Source organism: Falco rusticolus, chromosome 1, assembly GCF_015220075.1.
Source record: "Falco rusticolus isolate bFalRus1 chromosome 1, bFalRus1.pri, whole genome shotgun sequence".
Lineage (NCBI taxonomy): Eukaryota > Metazoa > Chordata > Aves > Falconiformes > Falconidae > Falco > Falco rusticolus.
In genome coordinates this window covers 2,867,393-2,891,905 of record NC_051187.1, presented here as the reverse complement: position 1 = coordinate 2,891,905, position 24,513 = coordinate 2,867,393, and the positions used below count along the sequence as shown (strand labels likewise).

The 24,513-nt window shown below is 48.7% G+C and overlaps 1 protein-coding gene across 1 annotated transcript in view; it reads left to right on the top strand.

Annotated features, from left to right (window-relative positions):
* The window catches only part of MAP2K6 (mitogen-activated protein kinase kinase 6), a 55,176-nt gene that overhangs the window by 740 nt on the left and 29,923 nt on the right, over positions 1-24,513 (top strand). The gene's annotated exons all lie outside the window — the stretch shown is intronic.

Sequence of the window (24,513 nt, the reverse complement as noted above, 5' to 3'; positions counted from 1 at the left end):
CCCTATGTTTCCATGGGAAAGTATTGTTCTTGTGCCAGGACTGAGATCATTTTCCACCGATTTCTTACCCCCCCCCCCAATATTTGGTAACTTTTGGTGGCAGGCAGCAGTGTGGTTTGTAACACCAGATCGCTAAGAGCATGCACCAGGGCTGCTTTATTTAGCATTTAGGAGCCCGAGCTCGGCACTTCGGATGGAGCGGGAGGGGCGTATTTGGGTAGGGGACAACAGTGATTTATTTTATTTATTTTTATCTTAATTTTTTCTTGCCAGCGTGGTGGTGGTGGGTAATCTCGATCTTTGCTTTTTAACTTGATGATTATTCCGGGGTGGCTCAGCCTTGTGTCCTGCAAGGGGGTGGTGGTGGTGGGAGGAGGTGGAGAATTTAATGTTGCAGAAATGCTGTGGGAATGCAATAGCCCCTGCAAGACCAAGTGGAGATGTTTAAGGAGGAGTTGCTCCGGCCATTCATTGTGAAAATAGATGCACATATGTCAGCAGCCGGCCGCACGGATGCAGGCTTTAGAGCTTCTTTTAAATGTTTGGACTTGATATTGCAGCTTGGCTCTCCCTGCATTTTGCAGCCCTCGCACATATTGGGGAGCAGGGGGGGGTGAGAGACAGTGCATGGCCCGGTGGGAGAGTGGTTCCCAAACTGGGACTGGGGCTTTTTTTATTGCCGTTATTTTATTTTAAAAAGACATCTGTGAAGTCAGTGGCCTTCCACTATAAGCCTTGCTGGGAGGGCATAGGAAGGAGGTGCTGTCACAGCTCTTGCCACACAGTTTTCCTTTGTAAGAAAAATGTAAAGTTGTTGTATAATTTATTCCTAATTTGGGTTTGCTGCAGTCATCTTTTCCAGCCAAGCAGAGAATTGTAAAAGTTTCCAATAGAAAGAGCCAAGGAAGTTTGATAATGCAAAGTTGAACCAAGTGATACCCGCAGCACGCTGCCGCTCGCAGGAGGGTCACCGTGAGATCCACGGAGGGGCAGGGGCCGGGCAGGGGAGCAGCTGCTTCCCGGGGGTCCCTGGAAAGCCTCGGGGTGGGAAAGCCTGGCCACGCAGGGCTGGTGACGGGCAGGGACCTGTGCTGGTGGCCCTGCAGCCCACCCTCCCTGGGTGCCGCTTAGCCCCCACGCTCGCCAGCACTGGCCTTGTCCGTCCTTCTCAGTACCGGGAAAATGGGAAAGTACGAGTAGCCAACCCACAAAACACGATCCCGATGAATGGCATCATTCTTGAATCTGTTTTCCCGTCCATCTCACGCTCTGCAATACAAGTGTCTAAGTTTGAATTCCTTACATGGATAACTTTTCCAAGTTCAGTTGTTCAGGCTGAGGTTTTGCTCGGGAAGGGGTTTCAGCTCCAGGGTTTGCACCAGAGGTATCATTCTTCAGGATGAATTAAGGGAGGCATAATCTGCATTTCAGGATCGGCTTTCATGTGTTGCACAGGAGGTTCCTCCTCAGCTTTCTAAAATACTGCACAGAGCTTCAGCCAGCTGCTAAGCCCTCTCCCTGCTTTGAATCATTTCCAAAGTTGTTCTGAGAATTTGCCAGAGATTAATTTTTTTTTTTTTTTTTTAAACGCTGCTTGTCAGGGGAGCATGTAATCAGGAGGGTTATTCCCTGATAAGACTTAGTCCCTGCAAGGAATCCCACCTAGCTGCAGGGCAGAACTGCACCTCAGACCTTGCCTGTGCCATGCGATGAAGCGGAGGGAGCTGCTTTCTGCACAACCACAGCACGGGCTGTAGGAGATAAAACTCCCTGGAGTTGGGAAGCAACAGTTCCATTCTGGCCCCTTCTGCAGCAGAAACCAGTAGATGCCTCCAGCATCGTGCTTGCCAGTTCCCAGCCACGTTACCTGCTGGACTCCCTAAGACTTTGCGGTCAACAAAATACAGGTCAAGTCAAAGGCACCACTGGGTGCAAGCGCCTGCATTTCACCCCATGCTCATTTCTACCTTCGTTCCCTCTTTTATGTTGCAAAATAGGATTTGTAGTTGGATGGAGCAACCCATAGTAAATAAGATTTCTCCAAGCACTGCAGGGACCTGCAGCCCGTTTCTCACCTTCAGAGAGGAGCCCGCTCCGGACAAGTGGGGCTCGATGTTGGTGGTAGCTCAGAAGTTGTTGAATCGTTGCCCAAATACGGCACATTTGGCTGTCATGACTAATAGGATATTATTCTGGAAGAGAAAAAAATGCGGAAGTCCATATTAATTACAAGCTAAACGCAGTTTGAGGCTATAAATCTGAACTCTCGTGACAGCAGATATATTCAGGAGTCTTCCAAATTCATTTTAATGGGGGAATTATTCACTCGCAAAGCCCACATCAGAGAAGCAACCTGCAAATATGCAAATTTCTCCACTGAAATAAGGGAAGGGGAAGCAGCTCCCATTAGAGCACTAATTCATAAATAGTATGTTGAAATGAGCTACATTTAACTAAATGTTGCTGTCCATTGATCTCATTCATAATGCTTAGACTTCGCTGTTTCAAGTACAATTTTTTGTGCTCTAGCTGAAAAGGGATACAGAGATTACGAGAACCACGTCCCACGTGATGCTGGCTGAACATGTACCCTATGGACTTTGACCAAAGGCCCTGCAGCCCTGCACCAATTCAAAATACTACATTTTATGTAAAATGCTCTTTTTTTTGCCCAGCTAGAATTCTCAGTGCAACAGATGCGAAGCCTAAATGGTAGTGTGTTGTTTTTTTTTTTTTTTAAATCCTAGGTAGGTGGCAGGTTTTTGCTAGTATAAAATTAACCCATAAGCAGTGTGAAGCTCCCGTTGGTTGTGCAATGTGCAGTTTGCCTCGTCAGCACCACCTCAGCTTCTCACCATTAACACACTCCCATGACATAGGTGCTTGGCAAGGGCAGGCTTTGCAAGAGCACGGTGAGCAAATCTGTGGCATGGGCAGCGAGGTGTGAGCCTAGCAAAGCCTGGTCTAGCAGCGGCACAGGCAATTTCAGGTAGAGTTGTTGATTTATTTATTATTTTTTTTTAAGGATACCATGTTGAATTAGTATTTCACCCTGTTGCATGCGTAGCCTGCTCTGCTATACCACCTGTGGAGGTGCCTGTGTACTTACTTTGGGTTAAGAGGGGGCAAACGCTTATAAAGAGGTTTAAAAGTCTCATGCGGTGTCATGCTGGAGGAATTAGGCAGCATGGCCAGAAAGAAAAATAACTAGTCAGGATAGAAAGGATGAGGCTAGAAATGATGTCTGACATACGCCCAAGTCACTGCTCTGCACAGCTGAGCAAGAGTTGCTGCCTTTTGCTGCCTGCTCCCTCTGCGTTGCACAAGAGGGGCATTTGCTTGCAGCACTGCTGGGCTGCGCAGGGAAGGAGCTCTCGCCCCCTTCGCCCCAGAGAGCATCCCCAGGGGTGGTGCAGAAACCTGAGGGTATTTGCAGGGTACCCCATATCCTGATGGGGCACAGCAGGCGGCAGCACGCTGCCCAGGGCAGCGGCTCCCTGGTGCTAAGCAGGGACAGGAACAGGATTTAAAAGCTCAAACTATAGAAGTAATTATAGCAATAAAAGCAATAAGTTGCAGGGGAAAAAGGAGCAAAGAGCTGTTTTCTCCTCCCAGCTGAAACAAGTTTAGGTGCCTCACTGCCACAGCGTTTGTCATTTACTTCAGTCACCAAAAAAACCCCAAGAGCTTCCTTTGGGGTGAATTCCCTCCCATGACACATACACAAGCTGCTAAGGTGAAGCAAATGCTACTCAATTAAAACCACAGGAGTAATTTAGAGAGATGAGACACTTCATTCCTCCAAGAGTATTGGCATTAATGGAACACAATTACCTTCAAAGTCACATGGCAGATTTGCAAATTCTGTGTACTGTGGCTGCAGATGTACAAGATGACTAAAAAGTTGCCTTTTTACCCAAACAATACTTGCATTTGATGTCACTGGTCCATTTTCCCCTGCTGAAAAGAGCCCTAACAACACCTGTAGAAGCCTTTCAGAAAAAGGATTTAAAAACAACACATCTGAAAAAAGCTCCCAGCCCTTTTTTAAACTGAAAAAAGAAAAATAACATGGGAGCTTTGATAGCTCAGGAGTGGGAACAGACTCACACCCTCCTCTATGAATGCACTTGGAGGAGTGCAGTGTATGTTACCCCCAACTGCTGGGCACGGTCATGATTCCCAGCTCTTTCCCATGGGGTTCCCTGCCTTCACCCCATGAACTTGCATTCCTAATGCTCAGCCTGCCTGCAGGTCCCCTCCTGCTCCAGCAGAAAAGCTCCTGGGGAGATGCGGAGCACCCATGGCAGCTTGCTGGGCTGGGCACAGCATCCCAACAGCAGCAGGTAGCACAAGCATTCCCAAGTAAGGGAGAGGGGTAAAAACCAGAGCACACGGGTGTCCCTTGCTGCGGTCACTTGTGTTTTGGGATTCAGTCACTGTATTGTACGAGTTGGCAGTGTGGCCACCAACAGCGTCATTATATAAAGTGTTGAGTCAGTCTCCGGTGGCCAGATAAATTGCAGGACTGTTCTTTTAATTTTAGACATGGGCAGAGCTATAATTAAAAAAAAAAAAAAAAAAGCTTCATTACCTGTAGAGTTACTTAGCTCCCTTCCTTAGGGCCTGGCTGGGAATAGTTTGAGATTAGCATTATCAGCTAGAGCAATGTTAGCAGGAAAGCAGGTCTAGGACCCTGGAGCTGTGCCATGTTAGACACTACGATCTGTGATGGCAAAGTGGTGAAGGCCGTTCAGTGCAATTTCCATATCTACGCATTGTGCAAAAAGTTGGGGTTTTTTTGCTTTTGTTTTCCAAATCTACAATATTCTGCATGCTAACAAGTGTGACTGGAAGGTACCTTCTGCTCAGTAAAAAGCAATTTGGAGAGAGGAAGCCCAGGACTCTCGCTTGTAGAGCTTTCTTTTGCCTCAAAGCTATTCTTCCTTTTAAGCTATAATTCCAAACACCCAGTTGATGTTTCAGAGGGTGCATCCCACCATGAAAGCCTATGGGGTGCTGAAGCACTTCTGAGTCATCTTTACTTTGGAGATGTTGCAAACAGATGCTGAAACATCCTTTATGGAAGCACCAAGAAGCCACTTGTGCATCTTTGGTCTGTTGGTGCTGGCAAAACTGCAGCTGAACCCTGGATTTACATCCCATAGTCAAGCAAGGGCCTGAACATCTATGGGTATTGTAACAGCAGCATCAGACCACTTTGGGAGAGGTCTCTGGGGTCAGAGGTACTCAGGCTACTTCCCCCCACCCCCGCCCCAGTTGCTGTAGGAGCAATGGCTATGGCTTGCTAGGCTGCTGCAAAAAGCTGAGTGCAGTGAAGCCCAAGGAGCATTGTGCAAACAGCCAGAGGGAGCAGCCTTGGCAGCCAAGATAGAGTTTCATATTTGTAAGAAACATTGTGGAGAGAGAAAGCATCCCCCCCCTCTTTGAGCAGGAAAACTTCATCGAGCAAAGCTGATCCAGTTTCTTGCTGTTGCTGTTTTGTTAGCCTACTTAGCTTGCAATTTTATAATAGAGGCTAGATTTTCCTAGCCTGCACCCAAGCAGACCAAAAACCATTAGAAGAACTGAAGCCCAAGCAGCATCCACTTTTACTGCACTCAGATGAGACCAGTGGAAAAAAAACAAACCAGCAGAAGTTGCAGATGAGATGCCAAAGATAAGGCAGCAGTAGAAAATAAGTACAGGACTCAACACTTCACTGTGTCTGCAGCAAGAGGCCTTTAATGAAGGCTGAATCAGCAGAGTCTTGGTAGCTGCTTTTGAAGGAGAATGTTTTTTCTAAACAAAAAATATGTAATTGCACTCAATGAAACAATGCTTATCAGCGCCAAATGGCCTCAGAGCATCATCTGGCTGTTCTTCTGCAGAAGACCCAGGCAACGTGATTTTGTGCTTCTTTTCATTCTGTAACGGGGTCTGACCCCGAAGTTCTCCATTCGGGTGTTTTCAGCAGGGCTTATTTGACACTCAAGCAACAAGTTATATTAGAAAAGTTACAGCTTCACTCCATGTTATCATTCCTCTTAACAATGTTTATTGCTTCTCCAGTAGTTCAAGGTCAGATATAGAAAGTGACTCAAAGTCTTTTGTTGGTCTGACATCTCTAAAGTAATGGAAGTCCCCATCTGGCAAAGACAAACCTTCCCAGGGTACAAGCATCAAAAAGGAAGGGAGAGAGAACATTTTAAAAGCAAACCCGGCATTGATTACTGACTGTCTTTCCCTGGACTTGCTCCATTATATCTGCTCGCATCAACCCAGCATCTCCCATCTTTCATACGCAGGAGCCCCAGTAAGAGCCCGCTAGACTTGCAGGCTCATGCAAGTACCTGCATGCCGGAGGTGAAGCATTCACTTGAAAACCAGGGTACACAAGATGAGAAGGTCCTTTTAGCACCGGCTCTGTGTGGAGGGCTTGCACAGCACCTAATACTGCCCTGGGCACCGGCAACTTGTTCCAGGGCACTTCTCCAGTGCTGGCAACTGGCACCCATGTAGAGGCACACTTTCCAGCTTTGATTTCAACACAGCCCTTTTTTCCTAGGGCTGCTTTAATTGCCTACAATTAGAACTAAAACCAAGTTTGGCTTTGTAAGGACTGGAATTGATTTCTTTTTTCAAACATCTGATGATGCTGTGGCCTTTTGAAAAAGAAGTGTCAGCCTGTGATCATTTATGCATCCTACTGCCTAGGGATTAAAGGCCAGATGTATGGTATTTATGGTAGTTTCATTCAAGGAGTGAAACACCTGTAGGAGCTGAGAACAGCTGCCCCTCCTTCTTCCAGTGAAATGAAGGAAAAGGCAGGGACTTTACATGCTATCATCAAAATGCCAAAACCCCTTTGGGCAGAGCTACATCTTAAGTAGATTTGTTTAAGCACCGAGCCTCAGCCCTTAGCAAAAATGCCTCAGCAGAAGTACAAGCCACAGCACAGGGCGTTTGGCAGCCCTGGTGGGACCCTGAAGGTACAGCTGGTCACCCCAGCCCCTGCACAAGAAGGGCATGACCTGGCCAGCTGGGACTGAGCTGTTAATGAGGTGCAGACAGAGATCTGACCTTGATTTCCAAATGCCATGCAGGTTTGCAAGCTAGCAACAGGACAGGGAAGCTGCAACAGTTCTCATCCTGAAGTTTTGCACATGGAGATGTAGACTTAACCTGCAGTCGCCTCTTGCAGGTTTGCTTCTCTGAATAGGAAGATGCTGATGGTTAACATAGCATCACTCCCAAGCAGACCTCAGTACTTATGCGTGCTAATTAAATGCTTTCAAAACCACAAGGCTGACCTTCACTGCATGCCCACAGATTTTTCTCTCATTTAACAATCAGAGGGTTGACAGAGTAGCCTATTAAAGGAGTAGAAAGGCAATGCTCTAGATGCTGTTGTTTTTTAACCTGTTCCAAGTGTCTTCTGCTTTTCATCTGTAAGAGAGGGAAACCACAGTCACCTGATAACCCACCAGGAGAAACCAGGCTGGAGACAAGGAGTGCTTGGCTCAAATCAAGCACAAGGTCTGATAAAATAGCAAACATGCTTAAAACTGAAGTTTACTGTGATATCTATGCAATAAGCCATAACAGCCATTACATGTACAGGTACTTACATAACCAGAGAGCCACTCTATGTGGCATAGAGTTGTCCTTTGGGAGATGCCCTCTAGGAAAAAAAAATAAAGGCAATTAACAAAGTCTGACTTCCCTACCTTTCCCAAGGACACCAGTAATTTGCTCATTGCTAATAAAACTTGGGATGTCTCTACAGAGAACTTGAATTCCTGCCAAGGAATTGGTTTCACGAATTAACTAAAAGACCAGATCAGTGCAGTGCACCGCATGAAAGGACATCACAGAACAGCCCCCGACAGAGCAGCATCTGAACTGGAGGGAGAGCCTGAAATAGTCCCTGGCAGCTGGGGGGGGTGTGCCACGGACGCTGCTGTGAAAGCTGATCAGTAACGAGCTGCTTTCTGAAGACAAGACAGACTGAATTTGCAGCAGGCACCTTTTTAGCAGAGAGAAGGACCTGGGCTTGTACCTCGCCAGGTCTCTGTGGGGCGACAGTGCAGGAGCATGCCCTTGCTCGTAGCCACCCGAGTTAGGCAGCCCAGCAAGCTTCCACGTAGCATGTCTTCAGTTTCATTCATGTCATTAGGCAGCTTCCTTTATAGCTAAGCATGTGGTTGGGTGGTGGGTTTTTTTTTTTTCCCTTTCTTTTTTCTTCCTCTGAAAAACATTTGGTACTTCCCCCGCAAGAAATCAGAAGCTTTATGTCTGATAAGAGGCTGGAACAGCTTCCTGCAATAGGAGAGCATTCCTCCTCTGCTCTTCCTGCGGACCTCAGAACAATGCCAGCGCTTCCAGCGTCAACAAGCATTTACTTTACCTTGTAGCACAGTCATTTAGGGCCCATCCTGTGCAAGCATCTCCCCAGCCAGCACCTCCTGTGAAGGGGGGGGGAGGCTCTTTTTCCAGGAGCTTGCTTTAAAAAAGGCATTGCCACAGCTGAAACACAAGGAGCAATCTGGGAGATTGAATCAGAGCCGATTCAGAGCAGCTGTAGCCAAGCAGGGCCCTCATTTGGACGAGTGGGGTCTGAAGAATTTTTTTCTTTCCCCTTGAAAGAGAAGCTAAATAGGTTTTTTTTTCATGCTCTGATCTTGAAACGACTTGTGCACATGCTAGACTTGGAGCATGTGAATCCTTTTACAGGAGTCAGTGGGACTGAATGTGCTTGGGATTGAGCACACACAGAAGAATTTACAAGGCTGGGGATGTATTTTGTCCTGGTTGCTAAGTAGGATGGACATTATGGACCTGCGTAGATGATTTATACTACCCTGCTTTCTCTTGGTTTCTTTTTTCTCATTCCTGCTTATCTGTTCTTGCAACTTAGAAAGCAGTATCGTATGTGCAAGTGTGTATGTCTATAACTGAAACTACAGCCTTGAACGTCACACAGGGAGTTCTATGGAGGCTTTGACAGAAAGTCTTATAAAGGGAGTTGTGTATTTACAGCTCCTGATTTAGAAGGCTGGGTGGAGAGATGTAACCTGACAGCGTCTGATCCGTGTGGACATATGTGGACAGAAAAAAACCTGCTTAGTGGTGTCAGGGACGCTTTATGGGGAAAAAAGTATGAGACTTGCTGGCCTCTGCTACAGTACTCTGCCATAATGCATTACTTCAGCGTGTTTTCCAAACTGAAATAAAATTGCATGATAGAAACAGGGGAAAGGCTTTTGTTCTTCCCATACTGCTTGTTATACTTTATGATAAGACATACAGGCAAGTGTATGCCCTTAGCAGGTGTCTGGAAGGAGAGCTGCAAGTTCATGCTCTCTGACCTCTGGCTAAAATCTGAACTTTAAAGAGCTTCTCTGGAAGCCCCAAGAGCTGTGCTGCGTCCTGCAGACCTTCACGTGCATGGCTTTGAGCTTCCTGAGCCTTCTCGCACATGCAAAGAAAGATGTGTTGTTGAAGGGGCTGCAGGACCGGGACGTGACGCTCGTGGTCGGACAGACTCGCCGCTGCCGTAGCGGTGGTGGAGCAGCTCCGGTTCTTGCCTCTCTCTGCTGCCGGTGGTTTCTTGGGGCAGCGGCTGTTCTTGCTGGCAGTGCAAAGGGGAGGGCAGTTGTTCTGCTGGAGCCCTCTGCCTTGCTCTGGTGTTGGGGTGGTTCTCCAGCTGCAGTGCTGGAGACCTGGGTGGGTGCTGGGGCTCGGGGGACGTGGGTTTGGCTTTGTGGCAGTTGCCCGTGGCTTCTCGCTGGGAATAGGGCTCCTGTGTGTTTTTAAAGTAGGACCTACACGTTTGCTGGGAGGCATTGCCAGCAGAGGGAGCATGAGTGAGTTCCTCCCACCTACGCTGGCTGTCCAGAACTGTCAAATACCACCTTTAGTAATTTAGGTACAAAAATAAGCAAATAAGCTCTTATATAAAAAAAAAAATAAATAGCAAAAGGGAGCTGTCTAATGGGGTAGCACAAAGGCAGATCGGTCAAAGTCTTGACCATGTTGAAAACTTAATCACAATATTTGGCTGAACCTTTATAAAAATTCCCCATGACAAAATGTCAAGCAAGGAAGCAGATCCTCTCCTTCTGTGCTCGTGCTGCAGGTGCCGCAGTGTTCCTCTAATGCAGGAAAACCTCTGTGCGAGATTGCCACCAGATTTCTAATCAACTCCTCTGTTTGGCCTGAGCTGTGAGTGAAGGACGGAGCATGAGCAGCATATCACTGGGAGGAAAATTACGTGTTGATTTGAAATTCTTCTGAGTGTTATTTGCACCATGGAAGAGGAAAGTGGGCCAAAAATTATCTTCAGTTCAACACTTTCAGTTGAAACGAACAGTTGCCAGCTGCCAAACAGAACAGCACAAGCAGAGAAGTAATTAAGTCTAGAGGTGTCTTGTACAACTTTGACATTATTTATTAAATCTTTTCAATGCAGAGGTGCTATTTTCCCATGAGGATCCACAGGGATTAACATAGCCTTCCTGTTCAGCAGGGACCTTCCGCAGAGGATGCTCGCTAAAGGAATGACTTGTGGCACACTCCTCTGCTTCCGTGGATATTCCCCTTTGGCTCTAGAAGTTATTGTTACTCTGTAACTCGCACAATGACCAAGTCAATGGGCAGTTTTCTCTCTATGGATCATAAATTTCCCATTTTGTCCTAAGGTGGCTTTACTCAAGTGCAGAAAACTATAAACCCAAGTTTTATATGCAGCGCATCAGCAGTGGAAGATGGCTGGTAGTGGTGTAGCTTAAATGTCCAACATTTACATTATGCTGAACAAATTAAATCTGTGCTTGGTAAAATGAGACTCCTGCGGCTTCCTGGAGCACCCGGTAACAGAAATAAAACCATATCTCAGATTGCCCTGTGGTATTGATTAGGTTTTATTCTGTCCTGCTGCGAGGGTGATGACACCAAGGCAGATACCCCACAGACAAGGTGCGATCCTGCTCAGCGAGCAGAAGCATTTCTGCAGAGAAATGGAGAATTAACATGTAGGGAGCAGCGGTTCAGAGCTGAATGATAAATAACTGAGCATGCTTTGCTGGGAACAGTGACACCCCACGGGGTCGGTTCGCTGAGCTCCCTGGGGGATTCCTTCCTGGCCCATCACACCCTCCCAATGTCGCAAAGTCCTGCTTTTCTCATGTTTAAGCCTCCTAACTCATTTTGCCTGAACAAGCCTCAACACTTGCCCACGTAGCTTTGCCAGGGGATGCTACGGGGCAGCATCTTGGGCATGGGAGGGCGATGAGGGGGAGATGCCACCGCTCGCAGAGGGCTGTCCACCAGTGCTCGCGCATGGGTTGTCCCTTTTGGTGCGTACAGCAAAAAAATGGGCTGAAGCCTGCAGCCAGGTGCCCAGGGGACAGATACTTGCTGCAGCTATTGGAAAGGCTAAGACAACGGTCTGGCACAGCCTTTATGTACGTGTTCCTGCTCAGCCTGGTGCTTAATACATCCTTAATAGCAACATGTACTCACGGTAAGCACATGCTTAAATGTAAGCACCAAGACATCAGAACCTTCATAGCTGGAGCTGCAGGCCTGGATCGGGCTTCTGAGTCTGCAGCACAGCAGAAATCAGCAAGCGGGTGGAAATGTCACCTTCGTTTTCCAAAGCAATTTGCATTTCCCTGGGCTGGCAGCACATCTGACAGCTCCAAGAGGCCCTGGCGCGGGAGGCACGGTGCTGGTGCTGCTGGGGCGGCTGCCCCTTGCCCGCTCTGCCAGGTGCACGGACTTGTCCCCCCTCGGTGTCTGGGCAGCTGGGGCAGATGTAGAAGCCGATTGTTTTTTTCAGGGGAAATGAAGCTGTGCAGCAGGGTCCTTGCTCTGCCAGTGATGCTTTAAAAACACCTTGCAGAACCCCATGGGAGTAACTCCCAGCAACTCCCAGTTTAAAAAACCTGAAAATCAAAATTGAAACTGGAGGGAGACTTTGAGCAAAAAGGCATCTGTGGGGTGTTTGACAGGGAGGGGATCTCATTGCCCTAAGAAAGCTGGGTTTCGAGGCTCTGTAAAGTAGTGGGGAAAGGAGGTGGATACTCCCTTACTGTGTCAGGTTTTCCAGGGAGCAGTGGGTTAGGAAGTGGAGAAGTATTTCTAGCTGGGCTGGGGCCAGTGGGTTTAAGGCCAGTCTTGTTCCCACCATGACTGAGGCAGACGGGCCACATGCTTTTTGTGTTGAGTGTCGGAAACTTGCTGCTACCCGCTAGGTATTCATCTGGGAAGTTGGTCAGGGTTCCGTCGCTGCATGTGGCCCTTCACTGTGAACTTTTGAGGTGAATTCTTGGTGGATAAGGGGAAGTAGAAGAAAAGCAAGTGGAGTCCCAGGAGTGATGCCCGGCTTGCAGCAAACCCACAGCATCCCTGCTCACACATTGGCTGTGGGAGCTTCAGCCCCTCATCCATGGGCTGCATCGTGTGGGAGCACCCACCGGCACGCAGAGCCTGCCTGTCCCTTGGGAGACTTTCTAGGGTGCTGCCGCCGCACTGAGGAGCAGAGCCCACCCTGCCTTCTGTGCCAGGGGCAGAGCCAGGGCAGGGAGCTTGAAGCTTGGCCGAAAGGCCCGAGTAAGCCTTGCACGCCACGAGGCATGAACGTTTGGAAAGCACTTCACCCTTCTGCCTGCAGCGCTCTGCTTCCGCTGCCTGCGGGCGTGGGAGGCGGCCGTGCTCCTGCCTGCGCGTCCCCCATGCACGGGCAGCAGCCCACCTCCTCCGGCGCCGCTGGCAGGTGCTCTTTGGCAGGGAGAAAATAGAAATGAAGGTAGCAGCAATGAAAGCAGCCGCATCCTTCAAATCCTCCTGCACAAAAGCCCTTTTGTTCCCCGGGTGAATTCCAAAAGCTTTTCTCCAGTTTTGATTCCAGCAAACTCCCACTGCAAGCAGACGGCCGAGGGTTTGAAAACAAAGCAGCAACTAAACGAAAAGTCCCTCATAAAAAATCCCCACGAGGGCCGGAGGCTCTTGACAAACAGCTTCCCTGGCCTGCAATTCCTGTGGATTTCCTAATTTGAGATAAGCAGCAAAGAAAACAGGCTCTGGGATGGGGAGGCAGTGAAGCCAGCGGACCTTGGCAGAGGGAAAATAAGGGCTTGATTTATGGTGACCTGGTGACTGGAGGGAGTGACTGCCCCTGCCACTTGCCTCCCTGCAGCTCCACTGCTGTGATTTCTCATGATAACAGGGGCGAGGGAAGAGGCCACGAGGCTCTGTTGCTCTGTGGCATCTCCACCACTATCGCATCTTTCCCAGAGCAACGGTGGGATGCAGCTGCTGGAGGTGCAGGAGCTCTGTGAGGGATGCAGCCTGCTCCAGTGACGGTGAGGAGCAGAAAACAAAGTCCTTGTTGGCACTGCTTGGAGCCCAGTAAGATTTCCCTGAGCTGCCTTTTGGCTCTGGCAGCCTCACGTTGGGCAGCTGCAAGTGATTTGCAGGATTTGAGGGTGTCTGAGGCAGTGTGGTGGAGGAGTGGAAGTGGTTTTTCTCTGTGTGTAATGAGGAAGGCTTGGGTGCATCCATGAAATTTAAGTTGATGGGTGGAAAAATAGTTAGGGAAAGCAAGGTGAGAAGAAGGAAGAGGCTTTGGTTCCTATAGAATTACTGTCAGGCTACTGGAGTTGGGGGCGTGCGTAGGCAAATTGTTGAATTTTGCATTTTGTGTTTTTATACACGTGCCTCCACAGTGGTCTCTGGAGGATTCAACAAGTCTGGAGCATGAAGGCACAGCCCCAGCCTCGGCGCAGGCAGGTGTCTCCTTGCAGCTAAAGGGTGTCAGAGATGTCTCACAAGCCTGGTGGGGTTCAGTGCTGCTCTCCCATCCTCAGCTTGAACCGCCTCCATGGGTTTGGGCTAATACTCTCAGGTGCCAAGGGGAGCGGGACAGTTGTGTGAGCCTGTGCTGCCTTGTGCCCCCTGTACAATGTGGGCAACATCCTTTAGCAGCTGCCAACATCCTCATCCATGGAGGTTCTTCGCTTTGGTGGATGTGAGTCAGAACCCAAAGCAACAGAGGTGGTTTTGTTTTAATTCATTATTGCGGCACACCTGCACACGAGGCAGAGAAGGGACATGCACACAAACAAATCTTGTGCAACTTCAGGAGTTGGAGTTGAGATCCTTATGGGTCCCTTCCAACTTGAGATATTATATGATTCTATGATTAACTTGCCTGCGGCCATAGATGGGGTTGTTAGAGCTGAAACCGGAGCGTGCACAGCCTGGTGCTCTGTCCCTTCCACCCACCACCTCCTCCCCTCTTTTATCTGATGGATCACGAGGCAGTGCCTGTCCCTGACAGAGCATCTTGCGGCTGGGGTGAATCAGCAGAGAACTCAACGGTTGTACTTTGCAGCTGACTGGGAGATCCCAGCACCAAGGAGGAAAGCGGTGATCCCTGGAGAGCTGTGCAAGGGCAGGGCTGGTGCTGCGGGGCAGCTCGGGGCAGCCGAGCCCCAGCCTGGGTGGAATTGCCTTGCAGCAGCTGCTCCCAGCTGTGGTGCATCGAGTGCCGTTCCTGCTGGGTGTTGGTGCCACTGTTTGCACAGAGATGCTGCTGTTTGGGAGGAGCTGTGCCCTTTCCCCCAGGCCATCGAAGTTTGAGCAGCTGGATGCACACGCCAGATGAGTTCAGCCAAAGTGTTGTAACAGGGTTTTTAATATTAAAGTCTCTTGTGCCCCATGCTGAAAGCCGTAGGCAGGCAAAACTCTCGTATCTTATCATCTCCCACTTACATTAGCTCCTGAAATACAATGGATTCAGGGCTATTTTGCATTGCAGCTGTTTTCTGAAGAAAAGCTGGCTAATCTAAAGGCTGCCTCAGCAGTGCAGGGTGTCCGGAAAGGGCTCTCTCTTGCCTTGTCACATCCACAGATGCCAATGTGGTCCTGGCACCAGCTCAACAGGAACATGGTGGGTGGCCCCATGCTGTGCCTGCAGTTCCCTTGCTGAGACTGAGAGTGATGCTGCATCTGGGCTGGGAAGGGACATTATCTGGAAAAGTTGTTTGTTGCCATCTCCCCATTTCCTCTGAGCTGTTAGCATCGGAGGGGAGCATGTAGCTGCTCATCGTTGGTCTGTGAGCATGAAAATGGGCACTGAAGGCCCCGTTTCCTCTCACATTGGTATTCCTGCAAGTAAATGGTGGAGTGGGGTGCAGGGAACACATCGGGGCAGAGCCCAGTTGGGAAGTGAAGTCCAAGGTCTTGGCAATGTGAAGTCCAAGCCAGTGGGGGAGCCCCTGAAACAGCTCAGTGAGGTGCTGGCAACTTTTACAAGACACAAAAGATCATCCTAAACCCTCATATCCTCTCCCGTGCAGCCGTGTTGTATCACCCCCTCTGTCAGACAGCCAGTTGTCATCTCCAAGCTGGTGTTGGGTACTGGTGTCCCACGAAACCTGCTGGAAGGCTGCTCCAGCGCGTGATTACCCCAGTGCTCCCTGCAAGCTCCTGTGGACTAGAGCTGCAGGGGGACCCAGTTTTGTTCGGTGGGAGATTACAGGAGGGTTTAGAGTTTCCCAAAAGCTCTATCAGCTCCCTGCCCCCTTCCCAGAGTCCCTGTAGCACTGTGTTCAGTGCATGTCTTAGCACAAGATCTCATGTCTAATCTCTATCTAAGTGTCTCTTCCACTTCACACTCAGAAGGTCTTAACTCTTCTACAATTTAGAGATGCACTCTTATCAGAGTGACAAACACACTCGCATAACCAAAATGTGCAGATAGATAAGGAGAAATTGCATCTCTCTGGTTTCTGTATTGAGATGAATAAACACAGCAGCCTGCAGTCTTTTGCAGGATGTGTTAAGAGGAAAATGGGCAGAGTAAGCAAGATTAGCCTGAATCAGGAAATTACCTTCAAAATTGAATTACTGAAATACAGAACTTATTGAACGGCAGGCAAATAGGTTCTGATATTTGCACAGTTTGGTGACATTTCTGTATGTTTCTGCACTGCAGGATCCAGAGATTAGTCTGCTGGAGTCCTTTCTGCAAAGCTTTCTGCTTCGCCTTCTTCCAGCGTTTTGTTCTGGTGCTGTTCAGAGCTTTGCCACCAAACCATCTACGGCTGGAGGCCAATCTTGAGGCAGGCACAGAGGCCTGACCTTGTGATTTTACCTTCAGTGAAGCTGAAGATCTTTGTCTCCATTGTGTTTGCGCCTCGGCAGAGCTGACCGACGTCAGCTGCCGCGAGTTGAAGACGCAGCTTGCTCCCACTCTTGCAGCGGAGACAGCGCTGAGACGCAAATAACCCGGGTGTGATCCGAGCAGATGTTGCACAACCTCTGCCAGGCAGTTCACGCGGTGCACCTCTGTCGCTCCTTGCAAAAGCTCTGCTGTTTTGGTTTGGGGCCTCTTCTGCGCTGGGTTTATTCCAGGTTGCAGGGTTGAGTCAGAGGAGCGAGTTGAGCCCTGTGACGGAGGAACCCCGGGGCAGCCGCCAGCACGGCTGGGTGCTGGGGCATGGCTGGGTGCTGGGGCACGGCTGGATGCTGGGGCACGGCCGCTGACGGGGCAGGACAGCAAATTACATTTCCAGCATTGCAATATGGGTGCTAACAGTGCCAGCAAGTAATTTGGGATTGACTGGTACATAGTCACTGGGTGAACTGTGCCCAGACCGTGGCACGCCATACTCTTCTTATCTGCAGGGGATTTGGGAATTAAAAAAGAAGGTGGATGCAGCATCATCTGCTCATGTGTTGTGCCAGTGTTTCAGGGTTTTGTACTGTACAGATTTCCAGATACTGGTTTTCCACATGGAATTCTGGGGTTTTCTGTCTCTGTATTTTGATTGCTTAGACTGACTTTGAGAAAAGAAAGGATCCTCCTCTGGGCTATGGCTCTGAGGTCATCTTCTCTTTGCCAAAGCAAATTTGGTTGCACTTGGGGTGATGTGTTGGCTGGTTATGTGTCTGGAAAGTGTCTTTAGGAGCAGGTTCCCCTTACTTAGCGCAGTGTGTCTCAGCCATCAGTCAGAGCCAGAAAGGAGATGAAGGGATAAGGAATTGGCTGGGTCATTGCACTCAGAGACTTGCAGTCAATGGCTTGATACCCGAGGGGAGACCAGTGACAAGTGCCGTTTCTCAGGGGCTGGTATTGGGGCCAGTGCTGTTTGACATCTCTGTTGGTGACACTGACAGTGGGATCAAGGGCACCCGCAGCAAGTTTTCCACCAACGCCAAGCTGTGCGGTGCGGGAGATGCGCTGGAGGGAAGGGATGCCATCCCGAGGGACCTTGATGGGTGCGAGAGGTGGGCTCGTGCGAACCTTATGGAGTTGGACAAGGCCAAGTGCAAGGTCCTGCACATGGGTCGGGGCAATCCCAAGCACAAATGGAGGCTGAGCGGAGAATGAATTGAGAGCAGCCCTGAGGAGGAGGACTTGGGGGTGTTGGTTGATGAGAAGCTCAGCATGACCTGGCAACGTGTGCCTGCAGCCCAGAAAGCCACCCGCACCCTGGGCCGCATCCAGAGCAGCGTGGCCGGCAGGGCGAGGGAGGCGATTCTGCCCCTCTGCTCTGCTCTCCTGAGACCCCCCCGCAGCGCTGCATCCAGCTCTGGGGTCCCCAGCATCAGAAGGGCATGGACCTGTTGGGGCGAATCCAGAGGAGGGCAGGGCCGTGAGGATGCTCAGGGCTGGAGCACCTCTCCTGAGAGGACAGGCTGGGACAGCTGGGGTTGCTCAGCCTGGAGAAGGCTCCGGGGAGACCTTAGAGCAGCCTCCCAGGACCTAAAGGGGCCGACAAGAAAGCTGGAGGGGGCTTGTTACAGGGGCACGTAGCGATAGGACAAGGGGGAATGGTTTTGAACCGAAAGAGGGGGCATTTAGATTGGAGAGAAAGAAGAAATTCTTCACCACAAGGGTGGCAGGACACCGGCACGGGGTGCCCAGAGACCTGTGGGTGCCCCATCCCTGGCAGCGTCCCAGGCCGGGCTGGATGGGGCTGGGGGCAACCTGGGCTGGTGGGAGGGGTCCCTGCCCAGGGCAGGGGTGGTGGAGCTAGGTGGTCTTTAAGATCCCTCCAAACCAAACCATTCTATGATTCTGAGAGGCAGAGGGAAAAAGCAAGGAGAAGTGACTCAAGCACTCCATTTAGCCTGCTGGCATATCCAGATTTGGTATGAAATGAAATGTGCTTATTTATTTATTTTTGGAGAAAAGCACCAAAAAGAGGAGTGGTGCACTAGGACTTCAGAGCAAATAAGGGCTGTCCCGTGGTATTTCTGCACTTGATACAGTGTTTCAGGTGTGTCCTGATTCTAGTATGCCTTGGCAAAATCCATCACATGCGTAAGAGTGCTCTTGCCTTTCCTGCTTCCTGTCCCAAAATACGGCTCCTGGAGGGGAAAAAAATAAAATTGCTTCAGTTCTTGGGACATAAAGATTGGAGTTGGCATGCGGACACAGGGTGCAGTGATGGGGCTGGCAACAGTGATGGGGAGCTCAGACCTGGATGTACCAGTGGCCACCAAATGGGCCGGCAGCTGCACAGCACCCAAGCAATAGGAGGAAAGCCCGGAGGTGGGAGGCATCTCAGCCCCATGGCTGCAGCAGCCTTGGCTCCCTTCTCCGGAGCAGCCCTGAAATGAGTTGTTAAGGAAACAGATTTCAAGTTTGCCGTTTCCAAGGAGGTATTGCAGACAGCCACAAGGGAAGACACATCTAAAGCATGTGCAGGAAATGTCCCTGTCCTGCACAGAGGATGTACTATGTTCCTCACTGGAGCATCTCCATTTATCTCCAACCAGTCCAGTTGCTCATGGCAGTGATGGGAGTGCAGCCAGTGGTCCTTGGCCACCCTTACTTATTGATAGGGCTAAGGGGAGAGCAGCTGAACTACATTTCAAGGAGCAAATAAAGCACAATATCCACTTTATCTCTTCCCTTGGCCTTTGGTTGAAACTTCAACAGGTTTTAAGAATCTCTTGCACATTAAATTCCTTTTCTGTGCCTTAATAAGGGGTCGGAAAACAGATTTTCAGGCCTGCTTCCACATCACTGGTGCTTACATGAACACCTAGCTTTTGGTTTTCTCTACAAAGTAGGGCTTTGGCATTCACAAAATGGGTGGTGGGCACAGCTCAGCCACTCACCCACCCTGTCCCTGGCACCCTGCTCCGAGTGGTGCACAATGTGGGTTTGTGCAGCTTTACCAAAGGGTTACCAAGACGTGCAGCCCAGGCATGGAGGCAGAAGTGACAAGAGAACTTCCCCTGGCATCTCCCAACCCCAGCCACTGAACCAGTCACCAACACTAGCCTCCCTATCACCTGTAGATCTGTCCCAAAGATATTTTAATCAAAAGAGCATGGCTTAATTCCATACTTTGCCTGTATGGCAAAATTCAAAGACTTGCACACAGACAAAGCCTGTGGGAGGAAGGTGGTGGTGGTACTGGAGGCACTGTGGTCATGCCTGTGGAGATGCCACAACAACCCATGGGAGGGCAAGTGGGGCTGCCTCTGGGAAGTGGCCACCTGGGAGGTTACATTTATATTGCTAAAACCACCAGAAGTGGCTAGTTCCTGAATTTACACCCATTTGTGTTTGTTCTGTTTGACTGAGGACTTGATTTCTGTTTCAGCTGGAACGGAGCCAGCTTGTAAAAACAAGTCCAGGTACAGCTCCGGCAGTCTGGCTTCTCCCTCAGACCCACTCATTTAAACTATACTTTGTTATCTACATGTATTTTAATTTTTAGGCACAACAATTTGGCAGGGAAGCTCAGGCGTCTTTGCTCAGTGACTGTTGTTTAGTCTAGAGGTGCTGAGTGTTTGACTGTGGGGATGTCAGGAATGCTCCCAGCCTTCCCCCTCCTCTTACGCTTGGCTGGGACATCCCCACTTGTGGGATTCCTTGGTGGAGAGACCTGGGCAGAATCAAAGGCTTTTCACCTTGAGAACTGGTGAGTGGTGGTGAGGTGTTGCTGGGGCAGATGACTGAGGACCAAAGGAGATGGGCAAGTCTATCACCAGCCTTGAACTCTCATGTTTGCTACGATGGGTTTTTATCAGCTCTAATCATTATGTATGCCTTAAACTTTAATAATTTGCAAGCATAAATAATTAATCTGTGAGATGATCTTGAATACTTGTTATTGAAAAAAAAATGTTTTCCCCTCTTTGGTCATTCTATGTGACATTTATGTTAAATATGAGGTTGCTACATCTTCTACAGCAGCAGTTGCTCCAGGTGACCCTGCTGTGCCCTGGGTGCCATGAGAAACTTTAAGGTATCTCAGTGTTCACGTGCCTGGGTCCAGGCATATTAATGGGTGAAGTTCTCTGGGGTTTGAATATTTCCACCTGGCCTGCAAGGTTTGGACTTCTCTTTGACAGCATCGAGTCTACCGTTCCTTGCTGAAATATGAGCTGGAACTGGGCTTTGGATAAGAGATGCCCTTTGCAGCTGAAAACCAAGTCTTTGCATGAAGAGCTGTTTTCTGCCGGGCATTTCCAGGGCATCTGGGACAAAAAAAAGAAAGAAATTAATCTTACTTTCTGGGGTTTTCAAGAACCGTCTCAGTTTGGGGTTTTGCATCTAAGCCATGGCCACGGGTCCTTTCCCACCGCAAAGTAGGCATAGCAGCACTTTGGTATCAGCGAGAGGTTGGTTGTGCAGCCGTTCGGCACAGAGCTGTCTTGCAGAGCCCGTGAGATGCCGATTCACTCCTCTTCCATGGAATCGCACCGAGCATTTCCATTTTGCCCTTGTGTTAGGGCGGGGGTTTTGCTTACACAGTTAAGTACAGCTGATAGGGGAAAAGCAGATCATTTGGCTTTCAAAACTTTTCAAGAAATCAGAGAAAAGAGCATTAGGAAAGACAGGAACAGTAAATGAGCCACTTTTATCTCAAAAAAGTGGGAGAAAGAGGCATTTCCCGCCTGTGAAATTTTACCAGCAAATTATATGCTAAAGAGTGCTATTTGAAAGGAAGTGTTGCTACATGGCAATTGAACACAGCTTTAATAATAAATTGTGGTGAAGACAGAACTGGTTAATATCCTTTGAAGGAAATAGGAGCTTTTTGTGGCAAGGAACCATTTACTTTGGATTATATCATAAAAAGTTTTTAACTGCAGTGAAAAGTCTGGAGACTGGGGAATGGGATTTTCCTTCAGAAGTAAAAGTTTATTTTCTGTTACAGCATATGTGGGTAGTGAATTCCTCTGTCTTCCCTTTCTTTATTATTCTCTGTTATGCTTCCTACCCTTTTGCTGTGAAACTTTGAAGTTTCTTTTTTCAATATTGATATTTAACACTGCCCTAATTGAAAGGGGCTAGCAACATTAATCTCCCTGTACGCTCTGTCAGTGCTGGTGAGAAGAGGTTAACGAGCCCAGTGGAAGTTGTATTTTTCTCCCCTCCCTCAGGAACTGGGTTTAAGACCTTCACAGGGAAGTATTTAATGTGTTTTCATTAAGTCAGGTTTTCTTTTTCCTATTAGGATTTTGCTTTCAGACCTCACTTTGTTCTCAGCATTGACTCTCTTGCGCTGGCCGAGGCAGTGCCCGGGCGGGGGGCAGGCGGGGGGTAGCTGGGCACAGGCGGTTACAGCGATGCTGCAGCTAACTGCTTGCATTACTGCTGTCCTGAGCAGTGCGCTTGCCAAGAAAGCACTGAGGGTTTTTAAAGGTGGCAACATCTCTAGCGCGAGTCAGTTCAGCATTTACTGTGGGTAATTGCTTTGCTAGAAGAAAGTAGATTTAAGCTTGTGCTTAATGTTACAGATACCCAGGGTGTTCTGCTGAATGAAAACTCACTTCTGAAGATGTCTCTCAGCATTGCTCCACACCAGTCTGTTTCTTCCCCCTCAAGTATTCTTAAAACTTGGCTTTTGAGTCAAGTGCTTGTGGAAGTCTCCATGTGGGAGATTGCAGGGAGAGGTCTCAAATGAGCTTTAGCTTGAGGGTGCAGAGACCAGAAAGCCACCAGTGGCTGTTTACATGGAAAACTCATGACTTCTTGGGTGCTGGGGAGCAGATACATGTTCCCATCTGTTGATCAACCAGGACTGTGAATGTTTTGCAGAAGGAACCACGTTTAGATTTCATGCTTTGTATGATGGCTCACTGGGACTTTCCTTATTGCAAACCCCAAGGAGTCGCAGTGAACCCTCCACACTGATGCTCAGGCCCTGGCTGGTCTGTGCCTCAGGACCGAGCCTCGTGCTATTTTGGTGTCTGAGACACCCGGTGTTTCTGCACAGCTCAAACACGGATGCCTGGTCTGCCATGGGTTGCTTTTGTGCTTCAGCCTGCTTCTGAGTCGGGGACTTCTTTATTTAGTCATCTGTTTTGATCAGATTTGCAATCTCCAAAAGCTCAATTTCTCTGTCAGAGAAATTGGCCAGTGGATTTACACTTGCCACAAGGGACACAGACTGTCAAATATACACGTGGTGATTTTCTTCAGGAAACAAAGCTAAAAATAATAATGAATCATAAAAACACTGTGGAAAATACTGGTTTTCTGGTGGATGGAACAGGTAACATCCAATTTGGTATGCTATTAAGCTGCTTCAACATTCAGAGCTCCTGTAGAGATGACTTTCTCTGCAAACTGCAATTTAATACAGCTTCATCTTTCAAAGCCAATGTCTGCTATGGTAAACTGGGGGATTTTATTTTGACAGCAAGATTGCTTGGCAGTTATTATTGAAGAGAAATGATCTTGGGACTTCCAATTATTTTTATTCTTACAAAAACCCTCTAAGCGTCAGTGTTTGCCTTTGGGGAGAAAGTCTTTCAAGCATGTGTGACCTGGACCCTTGTTTTTCAGAGCAGCTGCAGAGCCTCAGTTGAGCCCTCCCACCCCATGCAATGGGGAGCTGGGGCATGGGGCGAGGGGGGGACCCCGACTTCAGCACCCTGCTGCAGCCTGCCAGGGTGGCAGCCACGGCTCCACAGCACCGTGCTGACCGCTGCTCCGTGCTTCTAGTTTTAAGGCAGTGCCATGTTTAGGATTGCTGATGCTTCCTGCAAGACACTTGCAGACGCTGGCTGCAGAAGGCTTGGAGAGACAAGAATTTTGCATGTTGTAACAAAAGGAGCTCAGAAACTTGGCCTGATCCAGTTGAGAGGCATGACATTTCCTGATTGCAGCTCGAGACTTTCATTAAATAACCATGTGGTGAGCCACGGTGCAGAGGTAACCATGTTCCCCCTCCGCACCACGAGCTAATCCTGCAGGAGCTGCTGGTGCTGCAGGTGCGAGTCCCAGCCGTGGCAATTTCTGTTGCAATCCCTTCTCCTGGTACCACTGTGAAATGGGTGTTTTATTCTTGCTACTGTTGTTGCTCGCTTCTTTCTTGAAAAGAAAACCCCAAAGAACATTAAACTGTGTCTGTGTCTTGGCAACTCAACTGCACGAACAGATTGTGCTTCAAAAAAATGGCAAAGTTTCAAAATATTGTATTCTGTGAAGAAGAGACAAGGAAAATAAACTCCCCAAAGTGCAGATTTTATTTCACCAGAAGGCGGTAGGCTTTTAATATTTATTTGGGTTTGGCATTTTGCTACCTAGTTCTTCTGCTGACACCACTTGTGAACCACGATAAGATTAAATGCTGTACAACCTGTTCTGGTTCACGTTCAAATCAGGTTAATTTCCAGTAGGTTCGTTTTCACCCTTCCAGAGCTACCTGAGAGCAGGTTCCTGAGGTTCGGGTACAAATCCACAACAGAAAAAAAGCAAAAAGGAAAAAACGGAGCAAATTTGTGCTGGTTTCTCTTTTGATTTTCGTTGTGTGAATGTCAGTGGGGATGGATGGTCGACGTATGCCAGGAGGCGGCTGGTGAGTGTTAACAGGAAGAGTTCAGCTCTAGAGCTGAAGAGGCAGTTCCTGCCTCCATGGGCAAGGTGGCAAATTTTTGTCTTTATTTCCCCGTGCAAAATAAGGAGAGATACTGCTTTTCATGTGCGCATGGTTGTCTTGTTTGCTTGAGCTGTGAGAGGATGCAGGCAGGTTTTCAGAAGCAGAGAGGTCACCGGGATGGCAGACTTAGAAACTGTCAGCAAAATGGTTTTTGTTTGCCTACACTGCAAGACCTGTATTTTTGAGATTCCTTTTTTAGCTAAAACACAACAACATCCAGAACACTGTTACCCATTTAGCATCCTGTTAGAGCTGATGTGCGCTTGGCACAGCTTGGGCAAGAAATGGTATCTAGAGCATCTAGCACAGCAGGGCTTGCTTCTCAGTTGTGCCTTCTAGAGACCCTTCTAGTACAACTAGAGAAAACTAGAAGGAAAAGGGTCGCAGAACAGCTCTGCTAACTGTTAGAATTTCTCCACTTGTTTTTCAATGATTTTTGCTTCCTTACACACAAGCTTTTACCTCTTGGGAAAACTGAGAGCTGTTCTTCATGGCTCTGAAGTGACCTTGCTGCTTTTATTTTGCCTTTTCTATGTTAGACTGAAAACTCCTTGCAGCAGAGAATTGGCTTTTTTTTTTCCTCTCC